At 52.4% G+C, this 25,055-nt stretch overlaps 2 long non-coding RNA genes across 2 annotated transcripts; both read left to right on the top strand.

Annotated features, from left to right (window-relative positions):
* Positions 1-15,507: 15,507 nt before the first annotated feature.
* Positions 15,508-16,100, top strand: LOC136298539 (uncharacterized). Its single transcript, XR_010723329.1, has 3 exons — positions 15,508-15,570; positions 15,655-15,733; positions 15,811-16,100. It is a non-coding gene; the product is annotated as an uncharacterized lncRNA (long non-coding RNA).
* A 4,279-nt stretch (positions 16,101-20,379) lies between these two features.
* LOC136298519 (uncharacterized) lies at positions 20,380-21,153 on the top strand. The gene is made up of 3 exons (XR_010723324.1): positions 20,380-20,442; positions 20,527-20,605; positions 20,683-21,153. It is a non-coding gene; the product is annotated as an uncharacterized lncRNA (long non-coding RNA).
* The last annotated feature ends 3,902 nt before the right edge of the window (positions 21,154-25,055 follow it).

Here is a 25,055-nt window from a genome sequence, read left to right as displayed (position 1 = left end):
GGAGATAAAGGAACTGTTTTCTAAAAGTAGCCCATTTTAGTTTCTCTGTTCTGTTTTTATTATTTATTAAGTTTTTGTTGTTTGGTCTTACTGTTGGATTGCCTGGGTGGTGACTTTTTAAAATGTGTTGTTGTTTCTCTGATGAGGGCCACAAAGATCCTACCCAGGCTCCGAGAGGCTCAGACACCAGTGCTTTGTGCTGCTGATGTCAGGTCAGATGGGGGCAGCTCAGGTTCTGATTGCACTGCGAGAGCTCCCTGACCTGTCACAAGAATAAGTGAGGTTATTCATGAGCTGGTGATAGCAGGGATGCAGGGAGAGACATGAGTGTGAAGTTCCATTGTCTGGAGCAAGTATTGTCGTGGTATAAGCATTTGTTAAGTTAAATTCTGTATTTTGCTCTCCAGTTTGTCCTTTGTCCTGCCTGTAGGTCACAGCTTTTCAAGGTTGCTGAGACTGATAGAAGAGATTTTATATTTCCATGCACGACCAGTGCTTTGTGCTGGGGTTAGATGATGAAATCTCCCTCTGAGGGCTGGATTCCCGCCTTGGGTTGGCCAGCCTTCGCTGCAGTGTGTCTGGGGATCCCATGACATGAAGATCTGCGAATTGCCAGCTTGTCCCACAGTTGTGTTCTAAACCCTAAAACAGGAATGTTCTGAAGTCTCAGGCAGATGGACCGAAGTGAAGTTTGTTTCTTGCGTTCACACCTCAGGTATCGTCACTGGAAAGGGCCTGCGGGAGGAGGTCCCTCCTCTTCTGCAGCACCAGATCCTGAAAGTGGCTTTGGAACTTCCTGCCAACAAGTTTGCCTGGTTCAGAGTACAGGTAAGAGGCTGGTGCAAAGTTATGTTTGCTTGCTCTGTTGTCCTCAAATGTTTTCCTCTGGCATCGCCTTGTATTAAATTAGTCCAGACATTTTAGGGGTGACCCTTTTGTAAAGCAGCAGGAATTACAGTCTTAGCAGTAGTGAAAACTCCCTTCTGAGCTGGAAGGTTTTTTACAGGGAAAACATTTTTTGCCTCCCTGATGAACGGAGGAGGATGTTGCTGTAGCTCTTTGTGTCTCTGGAGATGTTCCCTCACAAGAAAGAGTGTGCTGGATTCCACTTGTCTGGAAAGCCTGAGCTGCAGACCAGGGAAATGAGCTACTGATGGGAGCCGTCCCACCCCTTCCCAAGGAGGATTCCAACATTTTTTAATGCTCTCCATAGTTGGTGGAAGCCATCAGGGCTCCAACTCTATTTTACTGCAGGCTTGTCAAATAAGAACTCTGTCAAGACTTGGCTTGTCACGTCAGGAGAAAAGAGTGGACCTGGCTTTGAGGAGGTAGCAGGGATAGACGTGGAATGATTAGGGAATGAAGTATGATTGATGAGGGAAGTTGCTTTGTCTCGGGCCCTTTCAATAGTTGGGGGTTTCTGTTACTACGGTCTTCTTCCGCTTTTCAGGCAAACATTTTGCAAATGAATGCAACGATGCTGGCTCATTGACTGCAAAGTAGTGTGAATGATCCCACTGGTTTCTGGCCTTGGGACTTTTGGGCAGGTCTATAAAGTAACACGCTTACCTTGCGTATCATTGTCAGTGCAACATAGTCCTATACAGTGTTGCTGTAGCAGAGGAATTCTAATACATTTTTCTTGTAGGACATCTCTGAAACAGAAAAGCTATCTGGTGAAAAATCAGTCTTCTATTTACTGATGAAAATGTTTGTTACAAGTACCCACTCTCATCTGAAAACTTCCAGCAAACAATTAATCTTCAGGGTACGTATTTGAATTGAAATATTGGGATATTCACTATATCCCACGGGTCTGAAATGCCAGGATGGTAAAATTTGTTCTTGAAGCAGCAGATACCTTTACTGCATGATTGTGTGGTCGACACCGGATTCAGGTTTAATTTAGCGATGATTTTCTTTGTTAGATCAGTAGTTTTCTAAACTGTCCTACAGGCTGTTGTTAAGGCGCACTTTTTTTCTGCCTGTGATGACATGAAGATGTACAACCCTCTGAAAGCAGTATAACCTGCTTTCCAGAAATTATAGAGGTAAGGTTTTTATTGTCCACTATGCAGTTGACAAGTCCCACTAGTGAGTGGAAAGAAAAGGCCTCTTGAGTTGAGGGGGTGAGGAGAGTGGCAGGTACTTCTTTTCATCGACCTGCGCTTCCTCTTTCCTTTCCCAAAAGAAGGAATCATGAAGTTACTGTACAAAAAGATCTGCATCTCTTGGAGTTTTGTATTTGAGGTGTTTTGAGGTTTATTTACACACCTCCCCCTTTGTTTCCTGGACAGGTTTTACGTGACAGTGGCGTGTTTGAGTACACATGGAAGGGAACTTTCAGTTTGGCTGGAACATTTGGATAATGCAAAAGAAGACCAGAAGGAAGCAGTGATTCAGTTTTTGGAAAGGGTAACAGTGTTCAAATTAGCTGGATGAACAATGCAAAGAATAATGTTGGTGGGAACTAGAGATTTTGTTCTGTTGTTGAGAAACCTGTCAAAGACCAGTGAATGGATTCTCAGAAAAGCATTGTTTGGGGTTCTTTATACAGAGGTGGCATCATTCTTGTCTCAAATGGGAGGACAGGAAAATTATTTGCAGGAAAATGCAATCCAAAAGGATCAGTTCTTATTACAGCATTGTTGGTATAAGTGTAGAGAGCCGTATGTGTGGTACCTTTTATCTCCTCTTTAGGTGCCAAAATTATCAGACCTCAGTGAATTGTGGTCTTTTACAAGGAAAGCTGACACTTGCTGTTACTCTTCAGGATGTTGAATGCCCAGTGCTTCATTTCCAGTGCGGTCTCCCCAGGGACTCAGTCTGTGGTAGCAATCTGGATGCCAAATTGCAGTGGACCTTTCTTTTTTCCACTCCCATGCAGAGCAGGAATCGTAGACAGAATGCTGCAGAAGTGATATGGAAGTTGTCCTTCTAAAACCTGCCCATCTTCCAACACCTTTTTGCACACGGTCTTTCTTAGCAGCATATGCTTCCCCTGCGCTTGACAGCCAGCGCACTTACCTTCCTCTCCACCTTTGCTGACAGATCCTGCTGAAGCTGGTGCCAGAGCCCTGCCCCTGCACAGACAAGGCAGCAGACCTGGTTCAGGAAGCCAGCATGCTCCAGGTCACCGTGTTTAATTAAACAGGACTCTGATAACATCAGCATCCCCGTCTCTCACATTGCTGGTATGTGGTGACTCCTCAAACACAATTTCACGACTTGGGGCTACATTTTCTATCCCCAGTAAGCAAACTGGGGATGGATAACTATAGAAATCCTGTTAAGTAAGGACCTCCAGGACTCAGCCCTCCATGTGAACTTGGTATCAGAAGTAGAAGTTGGAGTTGCAGTTACCACTTTAACCCCCAAAAGTAATTTCTGATGTGGTTGTGCCACTTTAACAGTATTTGAAGTCTCTATTCATGCTCTTGCAGCAGCATTTTTGAACTCAAATGGAAATTTAGTCCTTCTGCCTGGGGCTGTTCATAGAATCGTGGAATCCCAGAATGGTTTGGATGGGGAGGCCCCTTAAAGCTTGTCAGTTCCACCCCCTGCTATGGACAGGGAGACCTTTCAGTAGCCCAGGGTGCTCCAAGCCCCATCCAGCCTGGCTTTGGGCACTGCCGGGGATCCGTGGGCAGCGACAGCTTCTCTGGGCAGCCTGTGCTGGACAGCAGCATTGACAGGCAGAGTGAAGTTCAGCTGTGATTTTTGTGTTGCACTTAACAATGTATTGCGTGACAAATGGGGCTTTCATCCTTTCTTTGGTTTTTTTTTTTTTTTTTTTTTTTGGAGGGATTGAATTTAAAAAAAATGCCTTATATTCCTGGAGTGTTGCGTTCTGCCTCTGTTGTTTTCCCAGTTAGTCTAGATCCTCTGCTTAGATTTTTTTCTTCACTTATTAGATGTCCTGATTATATGGTGGATGTCCTGAGCGAGGGCAGTGATGGCTTAGATGAAGAAATTGGGCTCTCTTTAAATGAAGATGTGATTGTCCAAACATTTCCCTTCAGTGCTGTTGTTCCTGCTGCGTTGGAAGCCAGGAATATGCTGTTGCTTCAGTCTGAAACTGGAACAGGTACAGATTTTTTGGTTTAATGTGTCATTTCTACCAGTGGAGTGAGAATTGGCATCATTTTTACCCATTTTTAATAATTTTTTTACCATTTATCGTTTTTTAGCTTAAGACATGACATTATCTTCCCTGCAAGCAGAAGGAGATTCAAATCCACGGTGTTTCTTGCTCAAGAGAGGCATTGAAGCTCTGTAGGTGCCTCTGCCACTTTTCCCTGACCTTGAAGAGAAGAGACACTGCCCCTGCATGGACAGTCTGGGTCTGGAGGTAGTTGGCTTCAGTAACACAGTGTTTTAAAGGACAGAGTGTGGAGACCAGGAGAGGAAAGTGGTTTCCATGGCTGTAGGCAGCTCTTCCGAGATCAGGGAGAGAGGACTGCGCTGTTAAATAGGAAATGGATGCATTTTCCAAAGAAAACTATTTCAGAAATGAAGCTCTGGTGGCAAAGTTCTGCCACCTCCTTGAAGAAAGCGCTGGAGTCCCAGGGGCATCAGGTGGGCTTGGAGCAGGACTTGCCAACTCCACAGCACCTCACTGCGTTCTCTGGGTGTATTTGGCGATCGAGTAGCACCGGGGGTGGACTGGAAGTCCCAATTCTGAAAGAAAATTCTATTTAACTTGCACACGTTCACTGGGGTGCGTGCCCCCGGTGCAAATCAGCTCTTCGCTGAGGTGGGGCTTGGCAGGGGTGTTTTGCTGTTGAAATACAGGCATATTTAGCACAACACAGTGAGGGTGGATTATTTACTTCAGCAAGTACTGATGTGTGGAGGATTTTTCAGGTATCTCAGTGGTCAGGAACATTTGTCTAGGTCACTACAAACACTTCTTGATCTTATTCAATACTTTTCTGAGTGATGCTTTGTGGGCTGCTGCCAAGGCCCAAAGGAATGAGGGTTGCCCCAGTGTCTGTGCTCATGTTAATAGTTTAATTTATTTTTACTTTTCTAGGAGCACGCATCGTGGAGTACCTTGTTGCTGTTTTCACTGACCTCCTGCCCTCTCAGAGAGAACCACTTGCTCTCTGCTTGATGTTCCAGCCCTATGATAAAGATCTCAAGTCCCTGAAAGTTGTTAAGTATCCTCAGCTCTACCAGTTCAGCCAATACTATAAACTCTGGATGCCCAAGCAATCTCAGGATCATGTGGTATGGAATACCTGAAGTTACTGAATTCTTGAGACAGTATTCCTATAAAAACCTTGCAGTTTCTAGAGGTGACATTTCCATCAGAAAAGTGCGGTTTTATTGAGCTAATTCTGTATTTGTTGTTGATCGTGTTAGGACACAAAATTTTGTGTTGGGACACAAGGACTAAAATGAAACAAAAGGTGTAAAAAAAAAAAACCCAAAATGATTTCAAGAGGGGAGATAGTCTGCAAAAAAATGTCCACTTAGGCCTGGATGCTGACTGCTATTGCTGGTCAATGATAGCAGCTGACAGGTCAGATTTCAAACTGTTTTGTTTAACAGGAGACTGGTTTGTTCCTTCTTGTGAGTAGGATCATTAGTTTTGCATGGGCAAAGCACCTCCAGATTTTCCATCTAGGAAAAGTAGTTAGGGAGCCATTTAAAAACATAATCCTGGAGGTGAACAGCTTGGCTTGGTATTACTGTGTGGAAAGGGAAGAATATATGTTCTGATTTTTCTCTCAACTTTCTTCCACAGCTGTTTTTGTGTTCCTGACTTCCGTTGACATCGGGGACACGTGGCTTGGAGCCCAGGAGCCGGATATGTCACTTACCCGTGTCAGATGGGTCTGCACTCGTGCAGGTTAGGAATTACAGGATCGCTCGGAAACTCAGAAACAAGGAGAGGAAACTATTGTGTCTCTTTGCAAAAGAATTTATCTCCATCAGGGCATTAATTCAGGGAACTAACATTCCATCTTTAATGTTCTGTGCTCTGCCATTATCACACTGAGCCATGAAAGCCTCCTCAGCTGTTTTCATACAGACCTAACTTGTTTGATCAAAAAAATCGGTATTTTATTTCTGTGTGCAAACTCAGGGGACAGATTTTATTCAGCGTCTCTCAGGAGGACATTAAAGCTCGAACTTCCACTTTCTTAAACAATCTGAGACACAATATTACTTACCATTTTTATTACAGGCATTATTAACTTTTTGAAGAACCGTAAAGACTGTTTGTGGACGTGTGTGTCATTAATATCCATCCTCTTTCCAATACAGAATGGCAAAGAAAGGCTGCAGAGCGTCCTACAATATGCTCTCAGTGTAAATAACGAGGAGCCAGAGGCAGCACTGGTTGGACAGTGGCCTTGGGCTCCACCCCGGCCCCCCCCCAGGCCGCGCTGTAGTAGATTTCTGTTTGGTTTGTGTCCAAGAAGTGGGATTTGTGCTGGAGAGGTGCTTTTGGGAAGAAAGGATGGAGTAAATCTGCTCCAGGGAAGTGCAAGGAAGAGCTACCTACCAGGGGAGGGCAGTATTTATAAACTGTCTCTGTATTTGCCTGTAATTCTGGGTGTTTGGATTTAGCCTGGGATTGTCAGCTAAGTTATAAACAAGCCAACCCGGCTACTGAACTCCCAATGAACGTTTGGAACCCTTGCACAGAAAGACAAGGTAGTGATGATTCCAAAGGAGAAAATGTAAATGAAGGGTAACGATTGCTGGGAAATTTCCTTAGGAATTGTGAACCTCACACAAACGGAATTTAGGAGGTGGAATCCCAGTTTCAGCCTTGGGCACGTGCAGGAGCAGAGGGGTCCTTATTCACAGCAAGGAAAGCCCGGTACCCCAGCGTGTCAGTGCACACAGTGCAATGTCCAGGAAATGAGCAGCAGGGACTGGCAGCAGCTGCAGGTGAGAGCTGTCACAGGATGATTGAGGGGACAGAGCAGCCCCAGGTGAGAGCTGTCACACTGATGAGGGGACAGAGCAGCCCCAGGTGAGAGCTGTCACACTGATGAGGGGACAGGTGGAAGCTGTAAAGGATAACGAGGGGGCGGGTCCTGCCAGCACTGCTTTAAGAGGGGAGCCTGAGCTGAGTTTGGCACGGAGCTGCGGGAGGAGAGGGGTTTATGCTGGGCTCCCAGGTGAGGCTCATGGAAGGATGGTGAGTTCATCTCACAGGGGCTGGGGGAGGCCTTGGGCGTGGAACATTACTTCAGGAGGTGCTGAGGGACAAACCTTTGTGCCGAGCAGCAGCAGCAGCAGCACAAAAGGTTGAAATAAGTTTTGGTTTGGCATGTAGTGATGGGATTGGCGTCTATGGTGTGCTAGTGTTGTCTAAAGGTTTAAACTTTAACGTTTATTTTTAAAGTTTTAATTTAATGAATTAATATGGGTCGCAAGACATGGGCTTTTTCCTTTTTATTTGGCTAGGGGGAAGTCTTTAACTTTGGGGGGGCTCTGAGTATATGTTCTGGAGTATTATTAAGGGGTTTGGACGTGGTGTTGTTTTTATTATATTCAGTAGTTTGACTAGGGGTGATAAGAGTTGGCTTTTTTTGCTGGAATTTTTTTGGGGTTGTCTGTTTGAAAATTTATATATTTATGCAGTTAAGTGTGCTGGTGTTTCTGGTGTAACTCTTCAGCATATGTTATTGTTTGTGTGTTTTAGGTGGTCCACTTCTCTTACACCCTGACCGATTGGCCAAGAGATCTGCTGAGATCATACATCGATGTTTGTTTTATTTCTTGTAGCCGAATAAGAGACAGCAGCCCGGTGACAGCAGGAAATTCCCAGAGGGCGAGGCGGCATTCTGTGGCACCCGGCGTGGATTCTCATCCCCAGACGTCCAAGAGATAAGTGGAGGGTTCAGAGCCACAGAGGGGATGAAAGTGGAGTGCTGGGTCAGGACTTGTCAGGAGGGGTTTTTGAGTCAGGTGTGGAGAGAGGGATGTCCAAGATGTGCCAATTGAGAGTACAGGTGTACCAGCCCGACCCCACCCCTACGCCAGACCCGAAGGAGTAGCCCTAAAGACATGCCCGTTTCCCTGAGTGCAGGTACAGGCAGGAGCCCTTATGCAGGACAATGCCAGAAGGCCTGGCTGCGAGGTGTAGGGCTCTAAAGAAGTTGGGTTTAGAAGGGGGGAGGTGTAGCCACACACACAGAGGCTGAGGTAAAGGACTCAAGGACTAGAGGACACACGGTGAAACTCAGGGGAGCAGGCTAGGATACAAGTCAGAGTACAGGTGTAGCGGCCCTCACAGCACTGCTACCAGCACACTTCCCCTGAGAGCAGGTGCAGGCAGCAGCCCTAGTGCAGGAACACACCAGAAGCTCTGACCTGTGCAGACACAGTCAGGCTAGGGCCAGGCAGGAAGCGATAGTGGGGAGCAGGATCCAACAGGGCTGGGGATAACGGGGGTTTCCCGCCCCACCCACCCTGGGATTCCCTGTCTCTCCGCAGCCGGTGGAAGTGCTCCTGATTCCCTCTCGAGGCGGCGGTTGGTAAGGCTTCGTGCCTTTTGCCACCGCAAAGAGTTCGGCTCTGTCAGCCTCTGCCCTGTCTCAGGGCCACGTTTCTTAGGGTAGGCAGGGAACAACTGTGGATGTACCTGTCCTGCGTGCGGGACAGCTCTTGGGACCCTAACGGTGCAGAGCGTCCCCGGCTGCAAGGTCTAGGGCTCTGAAGAAGCAGGGTTCAGAAGGGGGGAGGTTACAGTGATACACACAGAGGCTGAGGTAAAGGACTCAAGGACTAGAGAACACACAGTGAAAATCAGGGGTACAGCCTAGGATACAAGTCAGAGTACAGGCATCCCGGCCCTCACAGCGCTGCTGCCAACACCGTTTCCCTGAGAGCAGGTGCCGGCAGCAATCCTAACGCAAGACAAGGCCAGAAGTCCTGAGAGGTGCAGGCAGTAGCCCTAAGCTAGGGCCAGGCAGGAAGTGACAGTGGTGGGGCAGAGTCCACAGGGTTGAGGTTCACCGGGGATGTCCACCCTGCGTTCCTGTCCTGCTCTAACCGGGGATGCTCACAGCCCTAATGGAGGCCACGGTGGGTGGGCTCGGTGCCAGTAACGCCTCTAAGGCTTTGGCGCTGCGAGCGTCGGCCTCCGAGCTCAGCTGAAGCACGCACGGGGCCCGAGGACCCGGTGCTGCTTAAGAGACGGTGAGTAGCAGAGCTGCTGGGTTTTGGCTGATGTGCAGCTAAGATTATGCTTTGATATTTGGTTTTCTTTGTTGTAGCTGACTAGGAGACAGCAGCCCAGTGACGGGAGGAATTTCTCTGAGGGAGAGGCGGCCTTCTTTGGCACCCGGCGTGGATTCACCTCCCCAGACATTTGAGAGATAAGTGGAGGGCTTGGAGCCACAGAGGGGATGAAAGCGGGGTACCAGGGCAGGGGTCAGCGGGAGGGATTTTTCGAGTTGGGTTTGGAGCTGGGGATGTCCCAGATGTGACCCCTTAGGCTACATGAAGGAAAAGTCTCATTTTTCATCTCAGTGCTGAGGTGTGCAGGGCAGAGCAGTCCTGGTGTGTGTTGTGTCACTTGTCTGTTGTGCACTCTGTCTGTTTGGTGTCTTGTCTTTTCCTTTAGTCCTTTCGGGGGCCTGTCAAAACCCCTGGCATCAGTCTTAGCATTTCTGATCTCTGTGCTCCTCAGCCAGGTGCCTTTGTCTCAGCTGCTCGGACACTCATCAGAATCCATCTCTCTTCACAAGCATCCAGTCCGATGCCTTTTCAGGTCTTGTTCTGAGCTGTACTGACAGCCGTGCACCGCCCTGATCCATTCCGGCGGGTTAGGTCTTGTGAGAATGCAAAGACAGGTGGAGGATTCTGACCGTAGGATTCTCGGGCATCCATCTCTGCGTCTCTTGGGATAAGTCATCCCGATGGCATCTTGTTCCTGCAGGGTTCTCTGAGCCTGGCCAGCTCACCTTCCATCTTACCTCGGTCATCTCATTCCGAGTTCTCTGGACCCTCAGGGTCATTCTTCTTGCCAGAGTTTTCTGTCCCTGTTGCGTCCCCTCGTTTGTCCTGTGCTGTGTCACGGGTGTTGGTGTGTGTTTGGCCCGGAGCTGCTCTGCCTTGCTGCTCAGTCTGGGTGTAGGGGTACGAGGGTAATAGTCCTGGGGGCTTGAAATTTGTGATGTGGGGTGTGGTTAGACTGTAGAGGGTATTCCTAGATTGCCACAAGATGTGTGGAGCTGTCAAGGTATCCTGCAGCACTCTGACTTTTGTCCAAACTCTGTTTCAGATGCAGAGAGATGAAATCTGTGGCAGAGCCCCCCATCCTGGGTGAGGGGGCTCCCCTGAGAAGGTCAGTCCCTGTTTCTGTTTGCAGGGGAGGTGTAAATGATGGCTGTGTTACAGCTCTGTTCTTTGTCTTTATTTTTAGGTGGTAAAGCCGGATCTCAGCAGTCAAGCTGACGTGGGCGAGGTGAGCAGTGACGGGTGGACAGAAGCCGTTGCTATTGTTCAAGCCTCACTCGCTGGTGCAACTCTAAGCCTCCGTTCTTGTGCGTTTTAGGGAGTCCACTCGCAGGAGGCCGAGCTCCCCTCTCACCAACGGGACGACAGACCCGCGTCACCTCACCCGTGAGCCCTCAGGGAGCATTCCAGGAGTCTGTGATGGAGCCTTGATCTTCTCCTTGTGAAGGCCCCATCCAGGTAGGCTTGGATAACGGCCGAGGAGTTGAGGTGAGTCAGGGAGGAGAAGGAGGAGGAGGGAGGGTCCCCTCAAGTTCCAGCGCTGCCACGTCACCTTGTCTGCTCTTTACCCAGGCAGACCCTGCGACGCCGGCGTTGGCCTCTGAGCGCAGCTGAAGCACGGGGCCGAGGACACAGGCAAGCTTAGGAGACAGTGAGTAGCAGAATTGTCGGGTTTTGGGTGATGGGCTGCTAAGATCACGCATTCATGTTTGGTTTTTTTTGTTGTAGCTGACTAAGAGACGATAGCCCGGCGACAGCAGGAATTTTCCTGAGGCAGAGGCGGCCTTCTTTGGACCTGGCAGGGATTTGCCTCCCTGGATGCCTGAGAGATAAGTGGAGGGCTATGGCTCACAGAGGGGATGAAAGCAGGATGCCAGGGCAGGGATCACCGGGAGGGGTTTTTTAAGTCAGATTTGGAGTTGGGGGCACCAAGATGTGACCCCTTAGGCTACATGAAGGGAAAGTCTCATTTTTCATCTCAGTGCTGAGGTGTGCAGGGCAGAGCAGTCCTGGTGTGTGTTGTGTCACTTGTCTGTTGTGCACTCTGTCTGTTTGGTGTCTTGTCTTTTCCTTTAGTCCTTTCAGGGGCCTGTCCAAACCCCTGGCATCAGTCTTAGCATTTCTGATCTCTGTGCTCCTCAGCCAGGTGCCTTTGTCTCAGCTGCTCGGACACTCATCAGAATCCATCTCTCTTCACAAGCATCCGGTCCGATGCCTTTTCAGGTCTTGTTCTGAGCTGTACTGACAGCCGTGCACCGCCCTGATCCATTCCGGCGGGTTAGGTCTTGTGAGAATGCAAAGACAGGTGGAGGATTCTGACCGTAGGATTCTCGGGCATCCATCTCTGCGTCTCTTGGGATAAGTCATCCCGATGGCATCTTGTTCCTGCAGGGTTCTCTGAGCCTGGCCAGCTCACCTTCCATCTTACCTCGGTCATCTCATTCCGAGTTCTCTGGACCCTCAGGGTCATTCTTCTTGCCCAGAGTTTTCTGTCCCTGTTGCGTCCCCTCGTTTGTCCTGTGCTGTGTCACGGGTGTTGGTGTGTGTTTGGCCCGGAGCTGCTCTGCCTTGCTGCTCAGTCTGGGTGTAGGGGTACGAGGGTAATAGTCCTGGGGGCTTGAAATTTGTGATGTGGGGTGTGGTTAGACTGTAGAGGGTATTCCTAGATTGCCACAAGATGTGTGGAGCTGTCAAGGTATCCTGCAGCACTCTGACTTTTGTCCTGACTCTGTTTCAGATGCAGAGAGATGAAATCTGTGGCAGAGCCCCCCATCCTGGGTGAGGGGGCTCCCCTGAGAAGGTCAGTCCCTGTTTCTGTTTGCAGGGGAGGTGTAAATGATGGCTGTGTTACAGCTCTGTTCTTTGTCTTTATTTTTAGGTGGTGAAGCCGGATCTCAGCAGTCAAGCTGACGTGGGCGAGGTGAGCAGTGACGGGTGGACAGAAGCCGTTGCTATTGTTCAAGCCTCACTCGCTGGTGCAACTCTAAGCCTCCCTTATTGTGCGTTTTAGGGAGTCCACTCGCAGGAGGCCGAGCTCCCCTCTCACCAACGGGACGACAGACCCGCGTCACCTCACATGTGAGCCCTCCGGGAGCATTCCAGGAGTCTGTGATGGAGCCTTGATCTTCTCCTTGTGAAGGCCCCATCCAGGTAGGCTTGGATAACGGCCGAGGAGTTGAGGTGAGTCAGGGAGGAGAAGGAGGGAGGGTCCCCTCAAGTTCCAGCGCTGCCACGTCACCTTGTCTGCTCTTTACCCAGGCAGACCCTGCGACGCCGGCGTTGGCCTCTGAGCGCAGCTGAAGCGCGGGGCCGAGGACACAGGCAAGCTTAGGAGACGGTGAGTAGCGGAATTGTCGGGTTTTGGGTGATGGGCTGCTAAGATCACGCATTCATGTTTGGTTTTCTTTGTTGTAGCTGACTAAGAGACAACAGCCCGGCGACAGCAGGAGTTTCCCTGAGGGAGAGGCGGCCTTCTTTGGCACCCGGCGTGGATTCTCATCCCCAGACGTCCAAGAGATAAGTGGAGGGTTCAGAGCCACAGAGGGGATGAAAGTGGAGTGCTGGGTCAGGACTTGTCAGGAGGGGTTTTTGAGTCAGGTTTGGAGATAGGGATGTCCAAGATGTGCCAATTGAGAGTACAGGTGTACCAGCCCGACCCCACCCCTACGCCAGACCCGAAGGAGTAGCCCTAAAGACATGCCCGTTTCCCTGAGTGCAGGTACAGGCAGGAGCCCTTATGCAGGACAATGCCAGAAGGCCTGGCTGCGAGGTGCAGGGCTCTAAAGAAGTTGGGTTTAGAAGGGGGGAGGTGTAGCCACACACACAGAGGCTGAGGTAAAGGACTCAAGGACTAGAGGACACACGGTGAAACTCAGGGGAGCAGGCTAGGATACAAGTCAGAGTACAGGTGTAGCGGCCCTCACAGCACTGCTACCAGCACACTTCCCCTGAGAGCAGGTGCAGGCAGCAGCCCTAGTGCAGGAACACACCAGAAGCTCTGACCTGTGCAGACACAGTCAGGCTAGGGCCAGGCAGGAAGCGATAGTGGGGAGCAGGATCCAACAGGGCTGGGGATAACGGGGGTTTCCCGCCCCACCCACCCTGGGATTCCCTGTCTCTCCGCAGCCGGTGGAAGTGCTCCTGATTCCCTCTCGAGGCGGCGGTTGGTAAGGCTTCGTGCCTTTTGCCACCGCAAAGAGTTCGGCTCTGTCAGCCTCTGCCCTGTCTCAGGGCCACGTTTCTTAGGGTAGGCAGGGAACAACTGTGGATGTACCTGTCCTGCGTGCGGGACAGCTCTTGGGACCCTAACGGTGCAGAGCGTCCCCGGCTGCAAGGTCTAGGGCTCTGAAGAAGCAGGGTTCAGAAGGGGGGAGGTTACAGTGATACACACAGAGGCTGAGGTAAAGGACTCAAGGACTAGAGAACACACAGTGAAAATCAGGGGTACAGCCTAGGATACAAGTCAGAGTACAGGCATCCCGGCCCTCACAGCGCTGCTGCCAACACCGTTTCCCTGAGAGCAGGTGCCGGCAGCAATCCTAACGCAAGACAAGGCCAGAAGTCCTGAGAGGTGCAGGCAGTAGCCCTAAGCTAGGGCCAGGCAGGAAGTGACAGTGGTGGGGCAGAGTCCACAGGGTTGAGGTTCACCGGGGATGTCCACCCTGCGTTCCTGTCCTGCTCTAACCGGGGATGCTCACAGCCCTAATGGAGGCCACGGTGGGTGGGCTCGGTGCCAGTAACGCCTCTAAGGCTTTGGCGCTGCGAGCGTCGGCCTCCGAGCTCAGCTGAAGCACGCACGGGGCCCGAGGACCCGGTGCTGCTTAAGAGACGGTGAGTAGCAGAGCTGCTGGGTTTTGGCTGATGTGCAGCTAAGATTATGCTTTGATATATGGTTTTCTTTATTGTAGCTGACTAGGAGACAGCAGCCCAGTGACGGGAGGAATTTCTCTGAGGGAGAGGCGGCCTTCTTTGGCACCTGGCGTGGATTCACCTCCCCAGACATTTGAGAGATAAGTGGAGGGCTTGGAGCCACAGAGGGGATGAAAGCGGGGTACCAGGGCAGGGGTCAGCGGGAGGGATTTTTCGAGTTGGGTTTGGAGCTGGGGATGTCCCAGATGTGACCCCTTAGGCTACATGAAGGAAAAGTCTCATTTTTCATCTCAGTGCTGAGGTGTGCAGGGCAGAGCAGTCCTGGTGTGTGTTGTGTCACTTGTCTGTTGTGCACTCTGTCTGTTTGGTGTCTTGTCTTTTCCTTTAGTCCTTTCAGGGGCCTGTCCAAACCCCTGGCATCAGTCTTAGCATTTCTGATCTCTGTGCTCCTCAGCCAGGTGCCTTTGTCTCAGCTGCTCGGACACTCATCAGAATCCATCTCTCTTCACAAGCATCCAGTCCGATGCCGTTTCAGGTCTTGTTCTGAGCTGTACTGACAGCCGTGCACCGCCCTGATCCATTCCGGCGGGTTAGGTCTTGTGAGAATGCAAAGACAGGTGGAGGATTCTGACCGTAGGTTTCTCGGGCATCCATCTCTGCGTCTCTTGGGATAAGTCATCCCGATGGCATCTTGTTCCTGCAGGGTTCTCTGAGCCTGGCCAGCTCACCTTCCATCTTACCTCGGTCATCTCATTCCGAGTTCTCTGGACCCTCAGGGTCATTCTTCTTGCCAGAGTTTTCTGTCCCTGTTGCGTCCCCTCGTTTGTCCTGTGCTGTGTCACGGGTGTTGGTGTGTGTTTGGCCCGGAGCTGCTCTGCCTTGCTGCTCAGTCTGGGTGTAGGGGTACGAGGGTAATAGTCCTGGGGGCTTGAAATTTGTGATGTGGGGTGTGGTTAGACTGTAGAGGGTATTCCTAGATTGCCACAAGATGTGTGGAGCTGTCAAGGTATCCTGCAGCACTCTGACTTTTGTCCAAACTCTGTTTCAGATGCAGAGAGATGAAATCTGTGGCAGAGCCCCCCATCCTGGGTGAGGGGGCTCCCCTGAGAAGGTCAGTCCCTGTTTCTGTTTGCAGGGGAGGTGTAAATGATGGCTGTGTTACAGCTCTGTTCTTTGTCTTTATTTTTAGGTGGTAAAGCCGGATCTCAGCAGTCAAGCTGACGTGGGCGAGGTGAGCAGTGACGGGTGGACAGAAGCCGTTGCTATTGTTCAAGCCTCACTCGCTGGTGCAACTCTAAGCCTCCGTTATTGTGCGTTTTAGGGAGTCCACTCGCAGGAGGCCGAGCTCCCCTCTCACCAACGGGACGACAGACCCGCGTCACCTCACCCGTGAGCCCTCAGGGAGCATTCCAGGAGTCTCTGATGGAGCCTTGATCTTCTCCTTGTGAAGGCCCCATCCAGGTAGGCTTGGATAACGGCCGAGGAGTTGAGGTGAGTCAGGGAGGAGAAGGAGGAGGAGGGAGGGTCCCCTCAAGTTCCAGCGCTGCCACGTCACCTTGTCTGCTCTTTACCCAGGCAGACCCTGCGACGCCGGCGTTGGCCTCTGAGCGCAGCTGAAGCGCGGGGCCGAGGACACAGGCAAGCTTAGGAGACAGTGAGTAGCAGAATTGTCGGGTTTTGGGTGATGGGCTGCTAAGATCACGCATTCATGTTTGGTTTTTTTTGTTGTAGCTGACTAAGAGACGATAGCCCGGCGACAGCAGGAATTTTCCTGAGGCAGAGGCGGCCTTCTTTGGACCTGGCAGGGATTTGCCTCCCTGGATGCCTGAGAGATAAGTGGAGGGCTATGGCTCACAGAGGGGATGAAAGCAGGATGCCAGGGCAGGGATCACCGGGAGGGGTTTTTTAAGTCAGATTTGGAGTTGGGGGCACCAAGATGTGACCCCTTAGGCTACATGAAGGGAAAGTCTCATTTTTCATGTCAGTGCTGAGGTGTGCAGGGCAGAGCAGTCCTGGTGTGTGTTGTGTCACTTGTCTGTTGTGCACTCTGTCTGTTTGGTGTCTTGTCTTTTCCTTTAGTCCTTTCAGGGGCCTGTCCAAACCCCTGGCATCAGTCTTAGCATTTCTGATCTCTGTGCTCCTCAGCCAGGTGCCTTTGTCTCAGCTGCTCGGACACTCATCAGAATCCATCTCTCTTCACAAGCATCCGGTCCGATGCCTTTTCAGGTCTTGTTCTGAGCTGTACTGACAGCCGTGCACCGCCCTGATCCATTCCGGCGGGTTAGGTCTTGTGAGAATGCAAAGACAGGTGGAGGATTCTGACCGTAGGATTCTCGGGCATCCATCTCTGCGTCTCTTGGGATAAGTCATCCCGATGGCATCTTGTTCCTGCAGGGTTCTCTGAGCCTGGCCAGCTCACCTTCCATCTTACCTCGGTCATCTCATTCCGAGTTCTCTGGACCCTCAGGGTCATTCTTCTTGCCCAGAGTTTTCTGTCCCTGTTGCGTCCCCTCGTTTGTCCTGTGCTGTGTCACGGGTGTTGGTGTGTGTTTGGCCCGGAGCTGCTCTGCCTTGCTGCTCAGTCTGGGTGTAGGGGTACGAGGGTAATAGTCCTGGGGGCTTGAAATTTGTGATGTGGGGTGTGGTTAGACTGTAGAGGGTATTCCTAGATTGCCACAAGATGTGTGGAGCTGTCAAGGTATCCTGCAGCACTCTGACTTTTGTCCTGACTCTGTTTCAGATGCAGAGAGATGAAATCTGTGGCAGAGCCCCCCATCCTGGGTGAGGGGGCTCCCCTGAGAAGGTCAGTCCCTGTTTCTGTTTGCAGGGGAGGTGTAAATGATGGCTGTGTTACAGCTCTGTTCTTTGTCTTTATTTTTAGGTGGTGAAGCCGGATCTCAGCAGTCAAGCTGACGTGGGCGAGGTGAGCAGTGACGGGTGGACAGAAGCCGTTGCTATTGTTCAAGCCTCACTCGCTGGTGCAACTCTAAGCCTCCCTTATTGTGCGTTTTAGGGAGTCCACTCGCAGGAGGCCGAGCTCCCCTCTCACCAACGGGACGACAGACCCGCGTCACCTCACATGTGAGCCCTCCGGGAGCATTCCAGGAGTCTGTGATGGAGCCTTGATCTTCTCCTTGTGAAGGCCCCATCCAGGTAGGCTTGGATAACGGCCGAGGAGTTGAGGTGAGTCAGGGAGGAGAAGGAGGGAGGGTCCCCTCAAGTTCCAGCGCTGCCACGTCACCTTGTCTGCTCTTTACCCAGGCAGACCCTGCGACGCCGGCGTTGGCCTCTGAGCGCAGCTGAAGCGCGGGGCCGAGGACACAGGCAAGCTTAGGAGACGGTGAGTAGCGGAATTGTCGGGTTTTGGGTGATGGGCTGCTAAGATCACGCATTCATGTTTGGTTTTCTTTGTTGTAGCTGACTAAGAGACAACAGCCCGGCGACAGCAGGAGTTTCCCTGAGGGAGAGGCGGCCTTCTTTGGCACCCGGCGTGGATTCTCATCCCCAGACGTCCAAGAGATAAGTGGAGGGTTCAGAGCCACAGAGGGGATGAAAGTGGAGTGCTGGGTCAGGACTTGTCAGGAGGGGTTTTTGAGTCAGGTTTGGAGATAGGGATGTCCAAGATGTGCCAATTGAGAGTACAGGTGTACCAGCCCGACCCCACCCCTACGCCAGACCCGAAGGAGTAGCCCTAAAGACATGCCCGTTTCCCTGAGTGCAGGTACAGGCAGGAGCCCTTATGCAGGACAATGCCAGAAGGCCTGGCTGCGAGGTGCAGGGCTCTAAAGAAGTTGGGTTTAGAAGGGGGGAGGTGTAGCCACACACACAGAGGCTGAGGTAAAGGACTCAAGGACTAGAGGACACACGGTGAAACTCAGGGGAGCAGGCTAGGATACAAGTCAGAGTACAGGTGTAGCGGCCCTCACAGCACTGCTACCAGCACACTTCCCCTGAGAGCAGGTGCAGGCAGCAGCCCTAGTGCAGGAACACACCAGAAGCTCTGACCTGTGCAGACACAGTCAGGCTAGGGCCAGGCAGGAAGCGATAGTGGGGAGCAGGATCCAACAGGGCTGGGGATAACGGGGGTTTCCCGCCCCACCCACCCTGGGATTCCCTGTCTCTCCGCAGCCGGTGGAAGTGCTCCTGATTCCCTCTCGAGGCGGCGGTTGGTAAGGCTTCGTGCCTTTTGCCACCGCAAAGAGTTCGGCTCTGTCAGCCTCTGCCCTGTCTCAGGGCCACGTTTCTTAGGGTAGGCAGGGAACAACTGTGGATGTACCTGTCCTGCGTGCGGGACAGCTCTTGGGACCCTAACGGTGCAGAGCGTCCCCGGCTGCAAGGTCTAGGGCTCTGAAGAAGCAGGGTTCAGAAGGGGGGAGGTTACAGTGATACACACAGAGGCTGAGGTAAAGGACTCAAGGACTAGAGAACACACAGTGAAAATCAGGGGTACAGCCTAGGATACAAGTCAGAGTACAGGCATCCCGGCCCTCACAGCGCTGCTGCCAACACCGTTTCCCTGAGAGCAGGTGCCGGCAGCAATCCTAACGCAAGACAAGGCCAGAAGTCCTGAGAGGTGCAGGCAGTAGCCCTAAGCTAGGGCCAGGCAGGAAGTGACAGTGGTGGGGCAGAGTCCACAGGGTTGAGGTTCACCGGGGATGTCCACCCTGCGTTCCTGTCCTGCTCTAACCGGGGATGCTCACAGCCCTAATGGAGGCCACGGTGGGTGGGCTCGGTGCCAGTAACGCCTCTAAGGCTTTGGCGCTGCGAGCGTCGGCCTCCGAGCTCAGCTGAAGCACGCACGGGGCCCGAGGACCCGGTGCTGCTTAAGAGACGGTGAGTAGCAGAGCTGCTGGGTTTTGGCTGATGTGCAGCTAAGATTATGCTTTGATATATGGTTTTCTTTATTGTAGCTGACTAGGAGACAGCAGCCCAGTGACGGGAGGAATTTCTCTGAGGGAGAGGCGGCCTTCTTTGGCACCTGGCGTGGATTCACCTCCCCAGACATTTGAGAGATAAGTGGAGGGCTTGGAGCCACAGAGGGGATGAAAGCGGGGTACCAGGGCAGGGGTCAGCGGGAGGGATTTTTCGAGTTGGGTTTGGAGCTGGGGATGTCCCAGATGTGACCCCTTAGGCTACATGAAGGAAAAGTCTCATTTTTCATCTCAGTGCTGAGGTGTGCAGGGCAGAGCAGTCCTGGTGTGTGTTGTGTCACTTGTCTGTTGTGCACTCTGTCTGTTTGGTGTCTTGTCTTTTCCTTTAGTCCTTTCAGGGGCCTGTCCAAACCCCTGGCATCAGTCTTAGCATTTCTGATCTCTGTGCTCCTCAGCCAGGTGCCTTTGTCTCAGCTGCTCGGACACTCATCAGAATCCATCTCTCTTCACAAGCATCCAGTCCGATGCCGTTTCAGGTCTTGTTCTGAGCTGTACTGACAGCCGTGCACCGCCCTGATCCATTCCGGCGGGTTAGGTCTTGTGAGAATGCAAAGACAGGTGGAGGATTCTGACCGTAGGTTTCTCGGGCATCCATCTCTGCGTCTCTTGGGATAAGTCATCCCGATGGCATCTTGTTCCTGCAGGGTTCTCTGAGCCTGGCCAGCTCACCTTCCATCTTACCTCGGTCATCTCATTCCGAGTTCTCTGGACCCTCAGGGTCATTCTTCTTGCCAGAGTTTTCTGTCCCTGTTGCGTCCCCTCGTTTGTCCTGTGCTGTGTCACGGGTGTTGGTGTGTGTTTGGCCCGGAGCTGCTCTGCCTTGCTGCTCAGTCTGGGTGTAGGGGTACGAGGGTAATAGTCCTGGGGGCTTGAAATTTGTGATGTGGGGTGTGGTTAGACTGTAGAGGGTATTCCTAGATTGCCACAAGATGTGTGGAGCTGTCAAGGTATCCTGCAGCACTCTGACTTTTGTCCAAACTCTGTTTCAGATGCAGAGAGATGAAATCTGTGGCAGAGCCCCCCATCCTGGGTGAGGGGGCTCCCCTGAGAAGGTCAGTCCCTGTTTCTGTTTGCAGGGGAGGTGTAAATGATGGCTGTGTTACAGCTCTGTTCTTTGTCTTTATTTTTAGGTGGTAAAGCCGGATCTCAGCAGTCAAGCTGACGTGGGCGAGGTGAGCAGTGACGGGTGGACAGAAGCCGTTGCTATTGTTCAAGCCTCACTCGCTGGTGCAACTCTAAGCCTCCGTTATTGTGCGTTTTAGGGAGTCCACTCGCAGGAGGCCGAGCTCCCCTCTCACCAACGGGACGACAGACCCGCGTCACCTCACCCGTGAGCCCTCAGGGAGCATTCCAGGAGTCTGTGATGGAGCCTTGATCTTCTCCTTGTGAAGGCCCCATCCAGGTAGGCTTGGATAACGGCCGAGGAGTTGAGGTGAGTCAGGGAGGAGAAGGAGGAGGAGGGAGGGTCCCCTCAAGTTCCAGCGCTGCCACGTCACCTTGTCTGCTCTTTACCCAGGCAGACCCTGCGACGCCGGCGTTGGCCTCTGAGCGCAGCTGAAGCGCGGGGCCGAGGACACAGGCAAGCTTAGGAGACAGTGAGTAGCAGAATTGTCGGGTTTTGGGTGATGGGCTGCTAAGATCACGCATTCATGTTTGGTTTTTTTTGTTGTAGCTGACTAAGAGACGATAGCCCGGCGACAGCAGGAATTTTCCTGAGGCAGAGGCGGCCTTCTTTGGACCTGGCAGGGATTTGCCTCCCTGGATGCCTGAGAGATAAGTGGAGGGCTATGGCTCACAGAGGGGATGAAAGCAGGATGCCAGGGCAGGGATCACCGGGAGGGGTTTTTTAAGTCAGATTTGGAGTTGGGGGCACCAAGATGTGACCCCTTAGGCTACATGAAGGGAAAGTCTCATTTTTCATGTCAGTGCTGAGGTGTGCAGGGCAGAGCAGTCCTGGTGTGTGTTGTGTCACTTGTCTGTTGTGCACTCTGTCTGTTTGGTGTCTTGTCTTTTCCTTTAGTCCTTTCAGGGGCCCATCAAAACCCCTGGCATCAGTCTTAGCATTTCTGATCTCTGTGCTCCTCAGCCAGGTGCCTTTGTCTCAGCTGCTCGGACACTCATCAGAATCCATCTCTCTTCACAAGCATCCGGTCCGATGCCTTTTCAGGTCTTGTTCTGAGCTGTACTGACAGCCGTGCACCGCCCTGATCCATTCCGGCGGGTTAGGTCTTGTGAGAATGCAAAGACAGGTGGAGGATTCTGACCGTAGGATTCTCGGGCATCCATCTCTGCGTCTCTTGGGATAAGTCATCCCGATGGCATCTTGTTCCTGCAGGGTTCTCTGAGCCTGGCCAGCTCACCTTCCATCTTACCTCGGTCATCTCATTCCGAGTTCTCTGGACCCTCAGGGTCATTCTTCTTGCCCAGAGTTTTCTGTCCCTGTTGCGTCCCCTCGTTTGTCCTGTGCTGTGTCACGGGTGTTGGTGTGTGTTTGGCCCGGAGCTGCTCTGCCTTGCTGCTCAGTCTGGGTGTAGGGGTACGAGGGTAATAGTCCTGGGGGCTTGAAATTTGTGATGTGGGGTGTGGTTAGACTGTAGAGGGTATTCCTAGATTGCCACAAGATGTCTGGAGCTGTCAAGGTATCCTGCAGCACTCTGACTTTTGTCCTGACTCTGTTTCAGATGCAGAGAGATGAAATCTGTGGCAGAGCCCCCCATCCTGGGTGAGGGGGCTCCCCTGAGAAGGTCAGTCCCTGTTTCTGTTTGCAGGGGAGGTGTAAATGATGGCTGTGTTACAGCTCTGTTCTTTGTCTTTATTTTTAGGTGGTGAAGCCGGATCTCAGCAGTCAAGCTGACGTGGGCGAGGTGAGCAGTGACGGGTGGACAGAAGCCGTTGCTATTGTTCAAGCCTCACTCGCTGGTGCAACTCTAAGCCTCCGTTATTGTGCGTTTTAGGGAGTCCACTCGCAGGAGGCCGAGCTCCCCTCTCACCAACGGGACGACAGACCCGCGTCACCTCACATGTGAGCCCTCCGGGAGCATTCCAGGAGTCTGTGATGGAGCCTTGATCTTCTCCTTGTGAAGGCCCCATCCAGGTAGGCTTGGATAACGGCCGAGGAGTTGAGGTGAGTCAGGGAGGAGAAGGAGGGAGGGTCCCCTCAAGTTCCAGCGCTGCCACGTCACCTTGTCTGCTCTTTACCCAGGCAGACCCTGCGACGCCGGCGTTGGCCTCTGAGCGCAGCTGAAGCGCGGGGCCGAGGACACAGGCAAGCTTAGGAGACGGTGAGTAGCGGAATTGTCGGGTTTTGGGTGATGGGCTGCTAAGATCACGCATTCATGTTTGGTTTTCTTTGTTGTAGCTGACTAAGAGACAACAGCCCGGCGACAGCAGGAGTTTCCCTGAGGGAGAGGCGGCCTTCTTTGGCACCCGGCGTGGATTCTCATCCCCAGACGTCCAAGAGATAAGTGGAGGGTTCAGAGCCACAGAGGGGATGAAAGTGGAGTGCTGGGTCAGGACTTGTCAGGAGGGGTTTTTGAGTCAGGTTTGGAGATAGGGATGTCCAAGATGTGCCAATTGAGAGTACAGGTGTACCAGCCCGACCCCACCCCTACGCCAGACCCGAAGGAGTAGCCCTAAAGACATGCCCGTTTCCCTGAGTGCAGGTACAGGCAGGAGCCCTTATGCAGGACAATGCCAGAAGGCCTGGCTGCGAGGTGTAGGGCTCTAAAGAAGTTGGGTTTAGAAGGGGGGAGGTGTAGCCACACACACAGAGGCTGAGGTAAAGGACTCAAGGACTAGAGGACACACGGTGAAACTCAGGGGAGCAGGCTAGGATACAAGTCAGAGTACAGGTGTAGCGGCCCTCACAGCACTGCTACCAGCACACTTCCCCTGAGAGCAGGTGCAGGCAGCAGCCCTAGTGCAGGAACACACCAGAAGCTCTGACCTGTGCAGACACAGTCAGGCTAGGGCCAGGCAGGAAGCGATAGTGGGGAGCAGGATCCAACAGGGCTGGGGATAACGGGGGTTTCCCGCCCCACCCACCCTGGGATTCCCTGTCTCTCCGCAGCCGGTGGAAGTGCTCCTGATTCCCTCTCGAGGCGGCGGTTGGTAAGGCTTCGTGCCTTTTGCCACCGCAAAGAGTTCGGCTCTGTCAGCCTCTGCCCTGTCTCAGGGCCACGTTTCTTAGGGTAGGCAGGGAACAACTGTGGATGTACCTGTCCTGCGTGCGGGACAGCTCTTGGGACCCTAACGGTGCAGAGCGTCCCCGGCTGCAAGGTCTAGGGCTCTGAAGAAGCAGGGTTCAGAAGGGGGGAGGTTACAGTGATACACACAGAGGCTGAGGTAAAGGACTCAAGGACTAGAGAACACACAGTGAAAATCAGGGGTACAGCCTAGGATACAAGTCAGAGTACAGGCATCCCAGCCCTCACAGCGCTGCTGCCAACACCGTTTCCCTGAGAGCAGGTGCCGGCAGCAATCCTAACGCAAGACAAGGCCAGAAGTCCTGAGAGGTGCAGGCAGTAGCCCTAAGCTAGGGCCAGGCAGGAAGTGACAGTGGTGGGGCAGAGTCCACAGGGTTGAGGTTCACCGGGGATGTCCACCCTGCGTTCCTGTCCTGCTCTAACCGGGGATGCTCACAGCCCTAATGGAGGCCACGGTGGGTGGGCTCGGTGCCAGTAACGCCTCTAAGGCTTTGGCGCTGCGAGCGTCGGCCTCCGAGCTCAGCTGAAGCACGCACGGGGCCCGAGGACCCGGTGCTGCTTAAGAGACGGTGAGTAGCAGAGCTGCTGGGTTTTGGCTGATGTGCAGCTAAGATTATGCTTTGATATTTGGTTTTCTTTATTGTAGCTGACTAGGAGACAGCAGCCCAGTGACGGGAGGAATTTCTCTGAGGGAGAGGCGGCCTTCTTTGGCACCTGGCGTGGATTCACCTCCCCAGACATTTGAGAGATAAGTGGAGGGCTTGGAGCCACAGAGGGGATGAAAGCGGGGTACCAGGGCAGGGGTCAGCGGGAGGGATTTTTCGAGTTGGGTTTGGAGCTGGGGATGTCCCAGATGTGACCCCTTAGGCTACATGAAGGAAAAGTCTCATTTTTCATCTCAGTGCTGAGGTGTGCAGGGCAGAGCAGTCCTGGTGTGTGTTGTGTCACTTGTCTGTTGTGCACTCTGTCTGTTTGGTGTCTTGTCTTTTCCTTTAGTCCTTTCGGGGGCCTGTCAAAACCCCTGGCATCAGTCTTAGCATTTCTGATCTCTGTGCTCCTCAGCCAGGTGCCTTTGTCTCAGCTGCTCGGACACTCATCAGAATCCATCTCTCTTCACAAGCATCCAGTCCGATGCCTTTTCAGGTCTTGTTCTGAGCTGTACTGACAGCCGTGCACCGCCCTGATCCATTCCGGCGGGTTAGGTCTTGTGAGAATGCAAAGACAGGTGGAGGATTCTGACCGTAGGTTTCTCGGGCATCCATCTCTGCGTCTCTTGGGATAAGTCATCCCGATGGCATCTTGTTCCTGCAGGGTTCTCTGAGCCTGGCCAGCTCACCTTCCATCTTACCTCGGTCATCTCATTCCGAGTTCTCTGGACCCTCAGGGTCATTCTTCTTGCCAGAGTTTTCTGTCCCTGTTGCGTCCCCTCGTTTGTCCTGTGCTGTGTCACGGGTGTTGGTGTGTGTTTGGCCCGGAGCTGCTCTGCCTTGCTGCTCAGTCTGGGTGTAGGGGTACGAGGGTAATAGTCCTGGGGGCTTGAAATTTGTGATGTGGGGTGTGGTTAGACTGTAGAGGGTATTCCTAGATTGCCACAAGATGTGTGGAGCTGTCAAGGTATCCTGCAGCACTCTGACTTTTGTCCAAACTCTGTTTCAGATGCAGAGAGATGAAATCTGTGGCAGAGCCCCCCATCCTGGGTGAGGGGGCTCCCCTGAGAAGGTCAGTCCCTGTTTCTGTTTGCAGGGGAGGTGTAAATGATGGCTGTGTTACAGCTCTGTTCTTTGTCTTTATTTTTAGGTGGTGAAGCCGGATCTCAGCAGTCAAGCTGACGTGGGCGAGG

This window comes from Chamaea fasciata, unplaced genomic scaffold (genome assembly GCF_029207755.1).
Source record: "Chamaea fasciata isolate MVZ Bird 193981 ecotype frontalis unplaced genomic scaffold, bChaFas1.0.hap1 SCAF_17, whole genome shotgun sequence".
Taxonomy (NCBI): domain Eukaryota; kingdom Metazoa; phylum Chordata; class Aves; order Passeriformes; family Sylviidae; genus Chamaea; species Chamaea fasciata.
The sequence above is the reverse complement of the archived record's forward strand: the minus strand, read 5'-3'. Positions and strand labels throughout refer to the sequence as shown.